Raw genomic sequence first — 11,716 nt, forward strand, 5'->3', positions numbered from 1 at the left:
GAATTTTGATGCATCCTGTTTTAAATTTTAGTACCTACTAATTTACTTTTTGAGTATAATATATACTTTAATAGTTTAATAATATGTCATGTATGCTGCCAAGACTCTTTGAAAGTGAATCATTAAATGTGTTCTAGATAGTTTTACTGAAAGTACAATTCAAATGTAAAGAATTTTTAAAAGACTTTGCATATGAGGTCAATAGTCCCGGTACTCCCTACATTCATACTAATTGGAATGTTTTTTTCTATTTCTTATCTTGTTTGATTCTTGTCCATGTTTTAACAAAAATTCTACAGCCATAGGACTTCCTATTTCCTATTTCTTTTTTAGTGTCCTGACAAAGGATTGGTATGGGGCACAGAATGAAGAGAGGAAATGCATGTGAAATTTCACTCAAAATATTGACTAATTATGCTATTTAATCATAATGTAATTATAACATTTTAATTGCATATAATTAAAACAAATATTAAAAATCTGTTCCAATCCACAATCCAAATTTTTATGTCATTTAAAAAAAATCAGTGTACACTTGTGATTTTATTGGTGTGGGGAACTTCTAGGTAGAAACTTCCCCCATACTGACACCTCTATATCTGATATCTTGGGGTTGTCCCAGAGAGTCAAGTAATCAGTGCAATAAGTAAGTAATAAGTTAATAAACATTAATAAACCCAACCATTACAGCTTCTGCAATAAGAAACTGTTTGGCAAAAACTGTTAGGAAAAACTATTAGAGAAAAAAATGTAACATGATAACAAGGTTAATATGGTTATATGATTTGCACGTATAGGGTGAAACAACAATCAAATTTCCTGTAGAGGAAAGAACACTAATGAGAAATGTGGAAAGCTGCAGGAACTCTATGCACAACAGTTTAGAACTCATGAAAAATTAGTGATTTTGTAGATTATACTAAGAAACAGTGAGCACTTCTTTTATATACTGATTTCTCTTGGCTATGTCTCTGAAACACACTACATCTCTTATTTTATTTCAAATTGAATATACAGGTTTTCTTTCCAGTGTGGCCCCAGCTTAGTCCCCCCTCTGGAGGGCATGCCCTCCCACTTAACCACACCCCTGGGGGCATGGCATTTCTATTAATAAAGAACAGAGACCAGATTTTTGTTTTGTTTTTTGTTTTTTTTTTTAAATACCATCGCTAATCTTGCTTGCTGGTATCCAAATTGGTTGGTGGTCTTCAAGTGTGTGGCCAGTGTAGCAGACTGAGCTTGTGGAGGCTGCAGAGAGGTTCCACTCCTGTGAAAACCCCAGAAATTTGGTGAAATTAAGAGGTGAGAGAGGAATGAATATAATGAGGAGATGGGTGGAGAAGCAAGGGAAAACTGTTACAATAGAGGGGAAGAACAGCCTTAAGGAGGGAATCACATACACACTAAATAGAATATATCTCCCCCTACAGGAGAGTAGGGGGAAGGAGATAAGAGGAGGGATGATAGAAGTTGGAAGCACCCACTTTTGAAAAAGGACAGGATCAAATTCTCTAGAATAGAACAAGAGGTGGGATGGGATGGAGGGAAATATATGGAAATGTTTTGCATATACTATATTTATATAATACAAATATACAACATATACTAAATAAATTGCTTATCTTCCCCCAGTGAGGGTGGGTGAGGAGGAAGGTAGGGAAAGAAGTGTGGGGAGCATCATTCAAGGAGGGACAGGCAGAAATTTGAAGCATGCACATGTTTATTGCATGGAGGCCAATCAAATCTCAAATCTGAGAGTCAAGAATTATCTCCTGGAATTGATTCTTATGAAAAAAGAACTTTTAAAACTCCACAGTATTATACAAATTTGAGGTTTGTTATTGAACTATAACAAAGCAATTAGTTCCAGCCTTAAAGCAATGCAAAAACTGTGAAGACATTTCATGTAGGGGACATAAAAATAGCCCTATATGCCCTGTCCTATGTTGTTCATTGTATTAAAACAGAACCAGAAGTGAAATACAGAATGATACTAACACAAGAAGTGATAAACATGAAATTGGTTTTCTAAAAGGTATAGAAAGGGTATATATTTTAGATTACATCATGTTTTAAAGAAAAAGTTTCAGTGCTTAGAAATATAAGATGCATTTGTTAGAAAAATTTTTGCTAATATTGCGTACCTTATTTTTTTACAGGTCCATATCTGTTTTCATTGATAAGTGGATCTGTATTAGAAACACAGGAACTGATACAAAGTAAAGTGAACATAAACAAGAAAACATACATAAGTTACGAGAATACTCTAATGACAGATACCAAATGACTTTGCTATTCTCAAGATTAAAATTATGCAAGGAAATTCAAAGGATTCATACTGAAAAATGTTATCCACATTCAGAAAAACTGATGGAATCTGAAATCAAACAAATATTTTCTTCAATTTATTTTTCTGTGTGTGTGATCCTCACCCCCTTTTAGTCTGTTTTTCTCAACTTGACTCCTATGATATTGTTTTGCATGATATCACATTTACCCTGCATCAAAGTTCTCTTTTTAGGGACAGGTGAGTTGAAAGATGGGAAAGAAAATTTATAACTGGCTATTTTTTTTCAAAATTTATCTCAAAAATTTTCTTAGTACATCTAATTGCAGGAGGGCCAACATTAGTATTTGAAGGTTAAGGGAAAAAAGAGATTTCAAGGGTCTTCTGGTTGACTAGAAAGGACTTATTTGGATTTTGTCCTTTAACTCTTCAAAAGCTTCCTCTCTAATCTGCAAATTAGATTATCAGTACTTCTAATCTTCACTTCTCAGGGCTCTTATAAAGCATTATAAAAATTTGAACTAGTATTATTACTGAACTAGAACACAATAGTTGATGAAAAAAATTTATCCTGCTCTTCTCTTTATTAGAACACATTATTATTCCTACGTGTTTTGCAAAACATTGGATAAAGACTTTAAAAAAAAATTCCTTAAAGAGACCAATCTGTCAGTATAAGACAATAGTTCAAGATGTCCCTATCATTTACTTAAGTAGCTAGCCAAATCACTGAGAGCTCTATAATATCCTTTGGGCCTAATTTTAGTAGTTAATTGAGTGAAAGGAAAAAGGCCAAAAGAAAAAATTGAAAAAGTGGTAACCAAACTGAACCAAATGCAGAGTGAAGAGTCAAGTTTCTATTGGTAAAATAATATCAACACAACACAAAAATAATTGTCTAACTTTGACTCAACTGGAAAAAAGTCTGACCTGGTATAGAAATTAAATTTTCCTGGTTTAGGGAGATGATAGCATCCCAGTAGTAACTTCCCTTTTGTCTCAAAACAAATTTCATCATATTATATTTAGAGAAGACATAAAGATTATGTCAAAATAGAGACAGTAATTACATCAAAAATAAAAGGGAGCGTGTAACAAAGACTTCTCAGTTGTGTTTCTGTGCTAAATTTATCTGTCATGTGTCATATATCACAGGCCCTTCTTTTCTTAGTCCTTGATTTCATCTGAATTTTTCCATATACTTCTGTTATTGCATAAAATATTTTAGAATTTGGGGTTCATTTATTTACATTGGTGATGACAGTTGTTTCCTCAAAGAAGTCTTGCTTTTTAAAGAATTATTGTTTTACAGCATAAATGTAAAGTTTAATGGACTCAGTGCATCAAGAAGGATTTATTAAGCATCTTCAAATAATGCCAGGCATTTCCTAGTTACAGGAAATAAAGAAAATAGTCTTTGATGTCTAAGAGCTTACATTCTGCATTTTACATTTTGAGGACAATTTTGTGCCCAAAACTGACAAATCACAACACCAAAAACATGATTTCAAGGTGACCGTGTGCTTTTGTGCCTTGAACCCAAGATGAGAAGTAGGACCCCTTGCATTTGTAAAGAGATTTTTCTTATCATTTTGTTCAACCTTAGTAAATTTAGCCAACTTTCTACATATATGAACCATGAGAAACAAAGTTTAATGTTAAACCATATGCAGAGCTTTCTGATTTTTTTATTTCCCTGAAACATTAAAATTTTTATGTGATTTTATTTTATGAAATGAAACTTTTAAAATTATATATAAAGATACTTTCCCGCATTGATTTTATATAAAATTTTGATTTCCAAATTTGTCTTCAAATTTAGTAATTTCCAAAATTAATTTGATATAGTTTTTGAACATTTAAAAGCAAAAGAAATACCTGAAAATTTTATATGTTAGCCTTTGCTACCCCTGAAAACAGATTTCTGTAAAGGCACAAAGTTATCATAACTTTTCATTCTATATGAGAGTCTTAACATTAACTGTATTACTAATAATCCTGGAAGATAACGCAGATTGTAATGCATAAGAAATGAAAGCAGTCTTATGACCAAAATCAATCTGATATATGTGTTTATATATGGGTCTGTATTTACCATATTTTTAAATTATTCTTGATAAAACAGGAAAGCATGATTGACATATACTGTGGCTACATATTGTGTCACCACTTGTTACAGTCTGGCAGGTTTAGTATATGGGGACAGGAATGTTAAGATTATACTGGAGGGGCAGCCAGGTGGCTCAGAGAGTAGGAGCACCGGCTCCCGTGTCGGGATGACCTGGGGATTGAATCCAGGCCCTGACACTTGGCACCACACCCAGAAATAACTGACCATGTAACCTTGAGCAAGTCACTTAACCCTGATTGCTCAAAAAAAAAAATAAGATTATACTGGGACTCTTTAAGTTGGAGAAACACAAACAATATTGAGAAGGTAATGTAACATTTATGTTTTTCCTAGAGATCCTACATGGATCTTTCTGCTAATTATGTTGCTTTCTGCTAATTAGTATCACTCATTTCCTGAATGCAGTTCATCTCAAATGACTTGCTAAGAAAGTAATTTTCAATTATAAATGTGAACACTTGACTTCTGAATTCAATACTGTGACCTGAAACCACCTCTATAATATGCCTGTTTGGTCTTTAAAGCCTTTTACAACCTGGTTCCAACCTATCTTTCCAACCTCAGTATGTATTACCTTTCATTTTCTACTGTCTAGACAAATGATATTTTTCTCTGTTCTTCTTGGAGAACGGTATTGGTAGTAGCCATATCCCATTACTGAATAGTATCTCCTTAATAATAGCACCACATAAATACCTCTCTTTAAGGTCAATGTCAGGCACCAACTTCTGCCATGAAGTCCTTTCTGATTAACCCTCCCCAACTACTTAATGTACATCCTGGTCACAAGGGTTATGATCACAGATATTGTAGATATTTACAACTACTTAAAATGTATGTTTTTAGCTATATATATTCCTGTATGCACTTGCTTTCTCTCCCCTTATGATGTCTGAAAGCAGACATTTTTTAATTATTTATGCTTTTGCCAGATATATTTACAAAACACATAACAGGTCCTTAACAAATTTCATTCTCATAAATTACTGTATTTAACCTTTTTTTTCATTTCATTTGTCACCATCAGGATACATTTCTAGAACAATGAAGAGTACAGTATTTGGAAAGTTAAAGACAGATGAAATGAATTCAATTCCTATTGGAAATTATTTCTTAAGACAAGTTAATTTAATTAGAAATTTACCTCCCTTTAACTCATTGTTTTTGGAAAAATTCTTCTCAAAACAGAAAACTCATTCTTATTTGTAACAGAAAAAATCCAAACCCTAAATTCCAAAATTAGAAAGCATCCAGAATTGCCTGTTGAGAGCTCAAGAGTCTAACCAAATGCAACATGATGTTGTGAAACCTCTACACCAAGTGTTATCTCTTGTATATAAGGACAAAAATGCCCAGTTATCAACCCAATTTTTTGCAACTGAGTTATATACCAAAATAAGTCCTTAAGTTCAAGCTCTTTACAAACAGCTTTAGTTCTAGCTTAAGAATCGAAGCTCAAATTCAACTATTGATCAAGTATAAGTACAAAAACAATGAAAATGATACCATAAGGAACAGGGACTAGGAATACAACTATGATTCTTCCTGTGCAATTATATGCACATCAATTGCAAGGATATGACAAAAGGAGGGAGAGAAATATGATATGTGCCCAGAAAAAGAACAGCAAGAGTGACTGGAGTAACATTTTAAAACTTTGAATTCTGCCTCAAGTTAAAACTGAAAACATAAATTAAAACCAAGCAAAACAACCATCTGGTTTTATTTTTTCTCCTTGTACAATTTTGTCCTGATACTACCGTGTTTCCCCGATAATAAGACACTGTCTTATTAATTTTTTGGACAGAAAAACACCAGAGGGCTTATTTTCAGGGGAGGGCTTATTTTAATCAACATTGACAGCAATTTTAATAAACAGGTAAATGTGAACAAAAAAATGTACCTTTATTCAATAATGAATTCAATAAAGAACAGGATGACATGCTCACTGCTGCAGCTCTGATTGGATATAGCTTGGAGCGCGGCGTGCATTTCATGGGGGGTGGGGGGGGATGGTGCATACAGAAGGTACCGTAATGTAGCGTGTAGTGCAGGGGATCACCTTCACTACAGTAGCAATCTCAATAGGGCTTATTTTCGGGGGAGGGCTTATTTTAGAGGAATCTTACACAGTAAGGGGAGGGCTTATTTTCAGGATAGGTCTTATTATCGGGGAAACACGGTAGATGTCAGACAGTGTACAAATAAGAAAGAAAAACTTACTATTGTTGAAAATTCCTCAGCCAAATACTTCAATAATGATTGATTCTCTTGCCAAAAAATTACTTCTCTCTTTCACATTGCCTGGAAGTTGAGTATCAAACTCCTTTCTGACCACAGAAGTAATAGAATCAATAATCAAAACTTTAACTCCCTTGCAGATAATTTCTTCCTCCAATGACTAAATCCTTTAAAAGAATCAATATTTTAAAACATTTAACAGTAAAGAAAAAATGTCAACATGTCATTAAAAAATGTGAAAATCTGAACTTTATTTTGTCCATACCTGCATTTCATATACTCAAAATGTACATTCTTCCCCCCCTCAACATCTCAGCCAATTGCTTTTTTTACATACCTCAATGTCATATTTTGCTCAAATTTTCCAGCAATTTTTTTCTTAAGCTGTCATATAGCATGTATAACAAGGATGCTAACACTATAGTGTTATTTCATTCACTTGAATTTTTGTTCAGTTTTCATGTAAAGACTGTAAATAATTTCAACATGATTAGTTCAGTGAAACAGATAAAAAATTAAGAGCGATGAAAAAGCAATGATTGTAAGTTACATTGTCAAGATTCAGACTACTCATCATTTAGTCAACAAATATTATTGCTGAGGACTCATAAATGTGAAGTGTTTAGGAAGAATCTTCTCATTTGTATAAACTTTACAAGGCACCTTTATCTTAATCATTTATTAAATGACTGCTATATGTTAATGATGGTATCAAGCTGGACGCCTATAAATACTAAATAGTAAGAAGAATCAATTTTGGAAAACACCCAGAGCAATAATGGATAGAACTTAATGGTCATGGATAAACAAATAAGCAAAAAAAATGCATAGATAAGTGCCAACAATTATGTCACAGAGATAGATGATTCAAAAAAGAGGTAGGCTGTTGACATGGAAAGAATGCTGACCACAAAACTAGTAAAAATAAATATTGACTGATTATAAAGAAAAAGATGTCACAAAAGAGGTATGAGCACTTTGGGAGAAATAGAAAGTTTACAGGCACTAATGAATGCATGCAATGTCAAATCTCAAATTTTTGAGTGATTTTCATTTATAAAAAATTTCACTCAACTATTTTAAATTCTATGTTATAAAGGGTGGCTCTCTAAGACAGGACAGAAGAGAATATAGAAGCAAATTTCACTCATATTGAAGTTCCCATAAGAAATTATACACCCAAGCCCCCCAAAACCTGCTAGAAGGGACCCCTACCAGGATCCCTGGAAACCATCTAATAGGCCACCATAGTAAAGAAACTTTCCACCTGCGTTGCTAGAAAACATACCCTAGATATAAGCCTGTTCTTGCTTTTGATATAAGTCTGTTCTTGCAAAAGATACAAGTTTGTTTTTGCTAGATCAGATACAAGTCTGTTCTTGTTAGGTACCCAAGATTTCATTAGAAATGGTACCCCCCCTTGGAACCATATTTTGTTGATTAGCAACACCTAACTCTATATAAGTGTATCTTACAGAAGACTCAATGCTGTCTTCCCTATTGGGGAGGCAGTCACCAGCTGGTTAATAAACACTCCTAAATTATAATTGGCTTTGTTGTCCTGTTATTTCTCAGATGTCCACTACAATATAAAAAGAAATTAGTAAATGTCTAATTTTTTGAACGCTGAAGTTTAACGACACACTCACCAAACGAAACATGCCAGTGTCATTCAACCTCAGAGTATGTGGGAGATTGTAAGGTATAGTCGGAAGATGGAAGCTGGGGGACAAGAAGTAGTTATTCTGGGCTTTCAAAACCCAAAACAGTATTTTTTATTTGATTCAAGAGATGACAGATTGTAAACTGAGTATACTCAGTGAAGGTGAGAGAGAGTGGGTAACAAGACAGATCAGCAATTCAGGAAGATCACTCTGTCAGTTCTGTTGATGGACTAGAGCAGGGAGAGGCTTGGGGCAAGAAGACCAAGCAATCCATATTGCAATAGTCTGAGCATCATATTATTAAGAACTGCACAGGGATATTGGAATTGTCAAAGGAGAGAAGTCAAGTGTACTACTTACCTTTTTAGTGTATCATTACAGGTAAGATCCTGATGCAAATGAATGTGGCTGCTCATTGAAAGTAATTTTTCTTCAGTGTTGAAATAGGGAGGGAAACACGATTCTGCTATCCTGATTAATCTGTGGAGATGAAAATTAAAACAAATATCCAGGAACAGCTAAATCAAAGTTGCTAAATTCCTTGTCTATCCCAAGTCAGTAAATACATCAGTATCAAAGTATAAAACTAGAACAAAAGACTTAAGAGATATCACTGCTAAAAATTCCATTAGAGATAAATGGACCTCAAGCACCCCGCCCCCCCTAGACATACATTTCAAAAAGGATTCAAAAGAAATTAAACATAAAGTCAATGAAATGAGTTGCACAACATAATGTTTAAAGGAGTGGCAAAGTCAAGATTTCAAACCAGATTTTCTCGATTCATATATACGGATATAGTGATGATGGGCTCTTTTCATCAAAGAAAGAGGCAGGGTAAGAAGTATAAATTCTTAAAGAACTTCATGTTTAATCAACTCTTTTATTATTTATAACCCTCTCCAATTCAGTCAATCTTCCATCTGATTACCAAATGAAATCATAAGGGAAATTATTTAATTTAAATGGTTTCTTGATAGATAGGTAGCATGTTGTTGCAGAAAGAGGGTTTGAGTTTGAATGGGAGGAAAATTGGTGTTTCCATATGCACTTCTGACAGAAACTAGACCTGACCAAAATTAAACAACTGTAACAAAAGCAATATTCACAGAAACCTCTTAAAGTGATTCCAATCATCCTAAGATTTGTTTTCTGCAAGAATAATCAACTGTCCTTAAGCAAGGCCTTCTAAACAAGTCAGTAACAGGTGACAACTCCTTGTTAAGTATATATAAAAAGGTCAACCAACCTGAAACAAAACATTCTGAAATACTTTATCTTTATACTTTACCCCCAGGTTCTCTGAATGGCTCTATTCAAGACCACCACACAGGGCATTCAACAGCTAAACTCCTTTTTTGGGGGGTGGAGTTTGTACTAGACTTTAAAGTTGTCATTTTTATTTCTAGTAAAGGCTAGCAAGTTTTAAAAAGTTTCTCTTTTTAAAATAGAATAGGCAGACTTCAACACTGTAACCTGTCTCCCAACCACCACCAATAAAAAAATGTCCTTTTTTGTGACCACAGTGTAAGGAATTTTTTTTTACTTTTTTTAAGTTTCAAATTGTCTACTTCCCCCTTTCCCCCCCCAAAAAAAAAACACTGATAAATCAAGGAATACAATATCCATTATATATGTGAAGTCATGCAAAGGATAGTTCCTTATTATCCACGGTGACAAAGGAAATAGGAATGTTAAGGGGGGAAATAGGCTTCAATATACTCTCAAAGTTCATCAGTTCTCTCTCTGGAAATGGCTAGCATTTTTGATTGTACATTTTGTAATTCTAGGTTATTGTTTTCATCACAAGGGATTGATGAGGGATGGCTCCCTCTAGGTTCAGCAGGAATTCTGAGCTTATCTAAGACTAGAAAACCTGCAATAATGTCTGGAAAGAATTCAAGGTCTCAGGCTTAATTGGAGTGAGAGTTGTAGAAGTTTATAACGTTATGCTTCTATGAGAAGCGGGCAAGCGTCCTTTAGGGGACCTGAGAGTGAGAGGGGTACATGCTTTTACTTTTAAAGGGTAGGGCTACCATTGTCAGGGCTGACCGGATGGAAGGGACCTCAGTGCATAAATAAAGGTTAGAGATGACCTAGAGGAACTTGTGACTTTAGTGCATATATAGTTTAGATGAGATTTGGGCCAGACTGGAGGAGACATGAAGAGATTAAGTAAGAACAAAGGAGTCACAAGGTGCTGCCTAGGCCAAGGGCAGATAGGGGGAAGGGGCAGAATTTGAGGCTGGGAAAGGGATTTTACAGATAAATTGCTATTACAATTTTACAATACAAATTTCAGTTACAATTGTACAAACTGGTTTTACAAATTGGTTTTACAAATTGATTTAGACCCCAGGTACCCCACCAGGATAATGTTCATAATGAATAAAAAATTGAGTTGGAATATAAAGAAAATATATTGGAACTATTATCAGGAAATTTTTCTAAGAATAATATCATGGACCCCAGATTAAGGTCCCTTCCCCTAAAATTATGATGCCACCAATTCTATGTTCCCCATTCATGAAAGCAAGCATTCATTAAATGGCTATTCTGTACCCTGTGCAGTGCCAGGATGCTAGGATGAAAAAACATAAAAGTGCACTGTTTGCCAGTCCTCCCAAACCAAACAGTAAAGGGTCCCTCTGGGGACCTCTCTACAGGTAGGGAAGTCCTTGGGCCATCATTCAAACCCCAGGAATAAGAGGAGTGTGAAAAGACATCCCTTGATCCAAAGCCCCCACACCCACAACTCAGTGAGGTGGCTTTAAAAAAAAAATAAGTGTTAAAAAAAGAAAAGAACAGGGCCCCAAGTAGCAAACGAACCCTACCTTCTGTATCTGCAGCTACTTTCCTTCAGATACTCACTTGCAAGTTCCTAGGATGCCACCTTCAGAGAAAAGAGTCAAAGCCTAGCTCTGATGCACCCAACCTGAACGACTAAGGTCTCAGAAGCACTTTCAAAGAGGGAAAGGAAGAAGGAGGGGGAAGGAGCCAGCCAATCAGCAGCAAAAGTCCCTATTAACCCTGGGGCACTGGGAGAATGGATCTTCCTGTAGAAGAGAGGAGAAAAGGGGATGGGGGTGGGTTGACTTATAAGAAAGCTACTGAGGGTCTGGGAGTTTAATTACCCAATGATAGAAAGAGTTGTAATGAGAATGGGAAACTGAAGATCTTCCCATATATAAAAAAATAAATAAATAAAAAATATTAGTAAGTAAAAAATATTTAAGTGATCAAAAAGAGTTGACATTTAACTGGTTAATCAAAACCTATAGCATTTCCTTCAAACTTTTCTTTTTCCCCTCAAACATAGTTTACATGAAGCAAATTATTCTATATCACTGTTCTTATATCTGAAAGCCCCTACCTCATGTCATGAAGCCATAT

General features: G+C 34.7%; 1 long non-coding RNA gene across 5 annotated transcripts; it reads right to left on the minus strand.

Annotated features, from left to right (window-relative positions):
- Window positions 1-402: 402 nt before the first annotated feature.
- Window positions 403-11,282, minus strand: LOC138166851 (uncharacterized). 5 transcript variants are annotated; one of them, XR_011169755.1, is made up of 6 exons: window positions 11,195-11,282; window positions 8,684-8,803; window positions 6,997-7,128; window positions 6,642-6,826; window positions 2,145-2,209; window positions 403-1,267 (listed from the first exon to the last, which is right to left on the minus strand). It is a non-coding gene; the product is annotated as an uncharacterized lncRNA (long non-coding RNA). The 5 variants fall into 5 exon arrangements; XR_011169753.1 differs by having other exon boundaries at window positions 11,158-11,274; XR_011169756.1 differs by lacking the exon at window positions 11,195-11,282 and adding an exon at window positions 8,997-9,070.
- Between the last annotated feature and the right edge of the window lie 434 nt (window positions 11,283-11,716).

Source organism: Petaurus breviceps, unplaced genomic scaffold (assembly GCF_028583685.1).
Source record: "Petaurus breviceps papuanus isolate PSGF00001 unplaced genomic scaffold, PetGlider_PUasm1.0 226, whole genome shotgun sequence".
NCBI lineage: Eukaryota > Metazoa > Chordata > Mammalia > Diprotodontia > Petauridae > Petaurus > Petaurus breviceps.